The following is an 8640-nucleotide window of genomic DNA, read 5'->3' as shown; positions in this document are numbered from 1 at the left end:
TCATAGAATAATACATTAAGGACAGAGGTCCTATATGGGGAGCAAGTGCACAGTGATTAACAAATGACACTCTTATTTATGACGTCAGTAATCACCCAAGGCTCTTGTCATGAGCTACCAAGGCTATGGAAGCCTCTTGAGTTCACAAACTCTGATTTTATTTAGACAAGGCCATAATCAAAGTGCAAGTTCCCTCCTCCCTTCAGAGAAAGGTACCTCCTTCTTTGATGGCCCCTACTTTCTGCTGGGATCTCACTCACAGAGATCTTGAATTTAGGTCATCTTTTGATGGGCACCAATTTGAATTCCAACTACTCCATTTTCAATAATGGCCTGAGGAAAGTAGCAGCATATGGTCCATGTGTTTTCACCCCTGCCACCCAAGTAGGAGACCCAGATGAAGCTCCTGTCTTCAGCTTGGCTCAGCCTTGGCCATTGCCCTCTCTCTTTGTAACTGATATTCAAATAAAATAAATAAAACTTTTAAAAAAAGAATTTATACAAAGGGCAGGTATTTGTCACAGCAGTTGGGACACAGTCCATATTGGAATGCCTAGTTTGGAGTTTTTTGCTCCACTCCTGATTGCAGCTTCCTGCTAATGTACATCCCAAGTGACAGCAAGTGATAATTCAAGTACTTGGGTCCCTGCTATATGCATGAGAGACCCAGACTGAGTCCTTGTCTTCTGGCTTCATCCTGGGCCACGTCTGACTGTTGCAGTGATTTGCAGAGTGAACTAACAAATGGAAGATCTCTCCTCCCCCCCCCCCTTTTCCTTCCTGTTCCATCTCTCTCTCCCTCTCCTTTTCATATAAATAACAAAAATAAAGAAAAATAATATATATTGAACTTTTCTCAATTTACTTTTATTATTTTCTTTATGATAATTCTACTGCATTGCTTTAAATTTTCTTGTACTGCTCCTTAAGTTAATTTTTTTTTTCTTGAACAGTGGCAGATAGTTACTCTCAAATCCTTTTCCTAAATCTAATGAAAACTGTAAAGATTATTTCATAATCCCAATATTGCCACAGGACTTAATGTACTGGGAATTTTGGTCATCATTGCATTGCATCCAAAAAGGTAATCCTTTTAAGGTTACTTTGCAGCTGCAGCTGAAAACCAGGAGCCACAGTTGTAATGATGCCTATGTTTTAAGAGGAGAACTGGAGTCTTAATGGTGGTAGCGCATGTGAGAAGAAGCAATCACATCTTAAAATTGGAAGCCAAAGAGAAATAAAGGAGTTGGACTCTTTTACAACAACTGGCTATCCTGAGACCTCAGAGTTCTCATGAGTGCTGCCTTAACCCCTTCAGACAACAACTCTCCCAATTAACTAAGGACTCCCTGCTTGTTCTCACCTCTTAAATGTGCTAATATCTCTCACATAGTTACACTGGGGACCAAGACCCAGTACCAGACACACTTACACCAAAACAAATGGTGAAGTTTACTAACAAACAAAATTATAAAACAGTAATTGAAACTTCAGCTCTGACAACAGCAGTGCCTCTATTCCAAAGAATTTTGTAGCAATTAACATACCACTATGGATGGTTAAAATGTACTTTCTATTCTGACTACACTGAGAATGAAACTGTTGACTCTAAACACTGTGTATCCTGAAACTACACACTTATAAAACATGGACTGACTGAATTTATATGGGACCAATGAATGCAACAACAGCTAAAATTGATGTGTCCTCTTTCATGGCAGCTTTTACTTAAATACCAATCAATTATCAATTATCCACCTATACTGAAAGCAAAAAAAATATTTTTTCAAAACTTAAAATTGTCTAAAACTACTTCTCAGTACCAAATTTTGGGCATTTTTCAAATAATTATAAAACCAACTATGCTAAATTTGGAATCACCATTGATGAATAGTAATGATACATGCTTCGCCACTGGAGGGAAAAAAATTGAGTTGAAAGATTAAGTCGGAGCTGGTGCTGCAACATAATAGGTTAAACCTCTACCTGCAGTGGCAACATCCCATATGAGTGGTGGTTAGAGTCCCGGCTGCTCCATTTATGTTCCAGCTCCCTGCTAATGGCCTGAAAAAGCAGTGGAGGATGGCCTAAGCTGCACCCATGGGGGAGACCTGGAAGAAGCCCTTGGCTCCTGGCTTTGGCTTGGCCCAGCTCTTGCCATTAGGGCCATTTGGGGAGAGAATGAGCAGATGGAAGACCTCTCCCCCACCCCTTTATCTGTAACTCTGCCTCTCAAACACATAAATAAACATTTATTAAAAAGATTTTAAATAAAGAACAAAAATAGTATTCATTCCTTTCCATTTATCTCCCTTTATCACTGTCATTTAACTAATATAGATATTGGACTTTCTATTATACAGGGAACTGTGCAGTATTCTTTTTCTATACATCTAATATAACCAAAGTAAATTTTGCTCAAAATTTTGCTTGAAATCCTCCTCATCCTGCTTTTAACAACAAATGTTATTTCCAGAAAGGACTAACATTGGAGCATCATTGCTCCACTTCCAATCCAGCTTTCTGCTAATGGCCTGGAAAAATCCATGGAAGATGGCCCAAGTGTTCGGCCACCTGCCACACACATAAAAGACCTGGATGAAGTTCCTAGCTCCAGGCTTTTGCTGGGCCCCTCCCTGGCCATTGTGGCCATCTGGGGAGTGAATCAGCAGATGGACGATCTCTCTAACTCTCTCTCTACCCTCCCCTTCCCTACAACTCTTTCAAATAAGTAAATCTTTAAAAAATACAAGGGAAATATAACAGTGCATGCTGGGAAACATAGGTGACCTAAAATATTAAGTGAAATGGAAGATAAAGTATATCACAAAATTATTAGGTTTTGCCACAAGTGAACTTTAAGTAAACAAGATGTTTCATGAAAATATTTTCCACAGTGCAAGTGGTTCCTCTAAATTCTTCATGATCACTCTATCATTTTAATTAGGAGGACTGTGAACTAAATGTCTGTGTAATTGGTTTTGACCAATTGCTACACAGATAAGAAATGTGAAATCAATTTTAAGTAACCTAGCAACTACCAGTGTAGGATATCAAACCTGGTATTTTAGAAGCTCCAGATTTGGCAGTTTCTGCTTCTTCCATTTTATTTCTGGAGCCAATTGAGTTATAACATTCTTTACACCTTCCTGTATGAGATTAATTCCTATCCTTTGTCTTGTACTTTTATGGTATCTCCCTCTAGAATAAGAGAATTGTATTTTTAAGTTGGGCTTGGCCATAGGATTTACTTCTAGCCAATAGAGTGGAGGTGAGATAAAATGTGTCAGTTCCAGTCAATGTCTAAAGAGGTTCAAGATGTTTATTCATGTGTTCCTAAAATGTGCCATGAACAAAAATTGCCCTAGGTTGTCGCTTATCCAAAGAGAATGCAGGGACATTTCCAGTAGACCTTAACCCAAACTGTACCTGGAGCTCAGCCAAGTTCATTGCAATATGAAGAAGAGCTTCATTCCCTGGATATCCTAAATCTTAGACAATTTGCATATCTGTGAGCATGAAAGAAAAAATGTGAGTGTTATTATAAGTGATGGGTATTTTCTATTCCACCTCAGTACAGCCATTAGATGATTAGCAGAAGTTAGAACAATTTTAGCATGTGGTTGTAATGATCTCATCATTTGTCTTGACAGTGAACTCTATTCTAAGATATATTTTTAGGATACATATATATGTTAGGATTTCAACCTTGTTTTCTCTTTCACCATTTATTTTTTAAGTGTACTATAAATTCTCAATGAATCATCTTTCCATTCATTTACCCAGATAAAATCTAGTTATCAGGACTGGTATTGTGGTATACGGGGTAAAACTGCCACCCACAGTGCTGGCATCCCATATGGGTGCCAGTTCAAGTCCCAGCTGCTCCACTTCCAATCGATTCCCTTCCTGCTAATGCACTTGGAAAAGCAGCAGAGGATGGCCCAACTCCTTGGACCCTGCACCCTTGGGAGAGACCAAGAGGAAGCTCCAGTCTCCTGGCTTCAGATCAGCCCAGCTCTAGCTGTTGTAGCCATTTGGGGGGTGAACCAGCAGATGGAGGAACTCTCTCTCTGCCTCTGCTTCTCTGCCTTTCAAATAAAAAAATAAATCTTTAAGAAAATCTGGTTATCTATGAAATATGAGTTCAAATATATCCTTGATAAACTTTTCCCAGTGAATTCACATTATAATAGTCTTTTATATCTTTAGAGCCCTCTTATTGTTTTATTTGATTATCATATCTCTGTCACTCATTTGTAAACTTAAAAATGCATATATGTTTATATCTACACACACACACACTCACAAAGCAGCAAGGTAGGAATGTAATGAACAAAGGATTACAGATGTGATATTTTGAGGAAACCTTTCTGTACACACATATTTGATTTACATGTCTAAATGTAATAATTAATTGATTATTTTACTTGATTAATTTGAGAAATAATGAGACAGAGACTGTGAGAGAGGGAGAGAGAGAGAGATAGATTGTTCCCATCCACTGATCTACCATCCAATGCTTGCAAATATCAGGGGCTGTCAGGCCAAACTCAGGAATAAGGAATTTAATCCAAGTCTCTCTGGTGGGTGTCAGGGACCCAATTACTTGAGCTACCACCTCTGCTTCCCAGGATGCACAGGAAGCTGGAATTGATAGTGAAGCAGGAACTCAAAGCCAGCATTCTGAAAGAGGATGTGAGCATCCCACACAGTATCTTAACCACTAGGCCAAATGCTCATTCCTAAGATTTTTTACTCCTATCCTGTTCTACAGAATAATAGCCATGCCTTCTTTACTCTACCTCTTCCCTGACATTTTAAATGCTTTTGTTACTGACCTCAAATAAAATATAAAAAATAATGAGATTATGGCCAGTCTAATTGTTAGGTAATAACTTACACAGGTAAGTTGTTTTTTTATTAATGGATATATTTTGTCCAGAAAACTTCACATATGCCTTCTTTTTGTATGCTGCAACTTTAAGCAACAAATCTTAGGTAATTTATATAATAGCAGTCCTGCTAACCACGCGCATGTCACAATATAATTCTCCATAAGACAAATATGTATGATTACATTCACTAAGTAACACTGAAGAGCTCCAAATCATTCACTGTGAAAGCTGTAACTGCTTAAGTAAAATTAGTTTGGCTTTTCATTTAGTTGCTATTTCCTTTCATTCAGAGATTTAGGTTTCAATGCTTGGGAGTAAGAAGAAAGGAAATTTTTCCATATTCAAATTCAGAGAGAGGAAGGATCAGAAAATCTACAGCTGCTTTAGCTAAGGAATTGATCTCTGATGTTTCTGCTGAAATTAGGAACATTAATATATAAAGAGAGCCAAAGGGAAATTACTAACTTTATTTCAAATTATGAATACCATCATTGAATTGAAAGAAATAAAATCATTGTAACATTAAGTTGAATTGTTCATTTATATCCAATTGATTCTTGAAAATAGGTCCTTACATATGCATAAACTAAAAGTGTATAAAATGAGTAATAAGTGGTGGTAGAAAAGACAATAATATGAATGATAATAAAATAATTGTTTAAATACTTTGCAGAAGCCATAACTTTGCATGCATCATATATTTTAATACTCCCAGAATTTCTATAAGTAGATTCTATAATTTGGAAATGCTTTGAGTATAGTCCTCAAAAGATGGTAAGATTATGTTATAGGATTGAGAAATGGTGCTGGATCTTGAGGTGGGACACAGTGGAGAATGATTAAATCATGGGAACATCATCCTTAGATGGGATTAATGTGGTTCTTGCTGAAGTGAATTAGTTCTCAAGAATAAGTTGTTATAAAGTCAGGCCAACCCATGTGTTCAGCAGCTTCTGAATATGGCCTTTTTTTTTTCTTGGTGTTGTAACATAACCAGGGAATACTTACCAGGACACTGGTATATCCTGCTGTTTGGATTTTCCATCCACCAGGACTATGAGATAAATAAGCCTCTTTTCTCTATTATATACCCAACCTCAGGCATTTTGTTATAGTAGCAGAAAATCAACTAGGGTGTTACATATCCTTTTCTTTCATTTTTTTTTTCATATCCTTTTCTTAAAACCTATTTTATCACATAAAAAATTCAGAAATGGGGAGCTGAATAAATGATGTTCCATAGCTATTCATTGCCAAAGTTGAGTTTGAACAAATTCTATGTGACTTAAAATCTTACCCCTGTAAGAAAACAAAACAAAAACAGATGAAGCCTGGAACTTGGCTATGTATATGAGCTACCCTAAAGCTATTCCAGAAGTGGGTGCCAGATTTAGTTCAGTTTTTACAGTGAAGTATGGGAAATTACATTGTTCATAGTGCATTTTCTTTTTGAGGATAAAGTCCTACCTGAACAAATACAAATGAATAGAACTCTCAACATCTGCTTCAAATGCTTCAAAAGAGAACAAATAGTCAGTATTCAATTATTTCTGAAAACATTTTTAGCATCTTCAAGCACTTATATTTTTCCCAGTGGTTTTGTCCTTGGTGTATAATTGAACTATTAGCAATTGTAATTCATTATTATAAGCATTTTATTTGTAATATGGTTAGTCAACACAATACCATATTCAGATAGGTACTCATCACAAATAAGAAAGATGAAGGTCCAATAAGTAAACTATGAATTTGAATCCAGGTTTTCCTAACTCTTAACACATGCTCATAGCATATACATCTCTAGTCAAAAAGCTAAATAAATATCTTGTATTAATTTTATGTAGTTTATGTATCATTGAATTTTAGTTTGTGTGCATATTTTATCTCACATATCTGACTTGATTTATTGGCAGTAAAGAGAACTTCTGATTTGGGCTTATACTCATATGTAATTTACTGTAAATTGATAATGCATACTTAATAAGTGATTAAATGAAGGGGAAATATACAAATAAAGGAAAACCTATGTGAATTTTTGAGTTACTACTATCAATAAGATGGCTCTTCTACTTGCAATAGTATTTTGTATGGGGATCAGTGTTAGCAGACTAGAAGGGTGGTGCTAAAAGAAAAGAAAAAAATTATTTCTTTTTACTTCCTTTCATTCTATCAGCATGTATTTTTTTAGAATATTTATTTATATACTTGATAGATGAAGTTACAGACAGAGAGAGGGAGAGACAGACAAAAGGGTCTTCCATTGACTGGTTCACTCCCCAAATGGCCGCAACGGCTGGAACTGGACAGATTCAAAGCCAGGAGCTTCTTCCGGGTCTCCCACATGGGTGCAGGGGCCCAAGGACTTGGGCCATTTTTACTCAGCATGTATTTTCAATGAAGAGACATTAAAGTATCTATTTCTTATTTATAGCCTTAATTGAATACTTCAGTTACTCAAAAAAAAAAAAAAAATGGGGCCAGTATTGTGGTACAGCAGGTTAAGCTGCCACCCGAGATTCTGGTATCCCATATGAGAATGCAAATTTTTTTTAAAGATTTATTTTATTTATTTGAAAGGCAGAGTTACAAGAGACAGAGGCAGAGAAAAAAGCAAAAAGAGAGAGGTCTTCCATCCGCTGGTTCACTCCCCAGATGGCTGCAATGGCTACAGGTGAGCTGATCCAAAGCCAGGAGCCAGTAGCTTCTTCCAGGACTTCCATGTGGGTGCAGTTCTATTGCTTTGCCAGGCCATAGCAGAGAGCTGGATTGGAAGTGGAGCAGCCAGGACTGGAACCGGTGCCCAAATGGGATGCCAGCACTGCAGGTGGTGGCTTTACCTGCTATGCCATAGTGCCAGCTCCTACTGCTCCACTTTTAATCCAGCTCCCTGCTAATGCATCTGGGAAAGCAGAAGAAGATGCCTTGAGTTCTTGGCATCCTTGCACCTGTGTGAGCAACCTAGATGGGTTTCCAGGCTCATGGTTTTAACCTGACCCAACCTTGGCCATTGTAGCCATTTAGGAAGTGACCCAGTAGATAAAACATCTCTCTCTCTCACCCTTTCTCTCTTTCCTTCCCTCCTTCTCCTTGTCTCTGTCTCTGTCTCTCCCTCTCCCTGTGCAACCCCGCCTTTCAAATAAACAAAAATAACAACCAAAAAAATGGAATTAGATAATTTTATTTATTTTCAACAAAAAATACAGATCGCTTGGATTTCAAATATTAATCTAAATAAGTAAGGAATATTCAGAAACTATTACTAGTGGATTCTATGGTAGCTTAATGGATTATACTGGTCTCATGATTTGGGAATATTAAAATTAAAATATTTACTTAAGACTTGCAAACAACTGCCCCTTTCATGTAAATGATAATCAGTCCTTTGTGATTCCAAAAATGTTCACCTGCACAGTTAGACACATATTGCTAAATCTCTGCTTACTTTCTGCTATTCTACCATCTGGGAGTCTCTGGAGCCTGGACCAATGTCTTCCATGCCAGAGTTCCCAGAGCGCTGTGGACTGCCCATTCTAAAACTCAAGTTGAAATGCCACTGGCATCATGACAGTTTTGGGTGATGGGCCTGTTGACGTGATTGGGTTCATATGAGAAATCAATGTCTTTTTCTCAAGGATGTTTTTTTTTTTTCTCTTGCGAGTAGATTATTATGCAGTCAGCCAGCTTCTGCTGCTTGTGTCTTCTTCGCAGGCCCATTGCATTAACATGCAATTGACATGCATTA

Source organism: Lepus europaeus, chromosome 12, assembly GCF_033115175.1.
Source record: "Lepus europaeus isolate LE1 chromosome 12, mLepTim1.pri, whole genome shotgun sequence".
NCBI classification, from domain to species: Eukaryota; Metazoa; Chordata; class Mammalia; order Lagomorpha; family Leporidae; genus Lepus; species Lepus europaeus.
The sequence above is the reverse complement of the archived record's forward strand: the minus strand, read 5'-3'. Positions refer to the sequence as shown.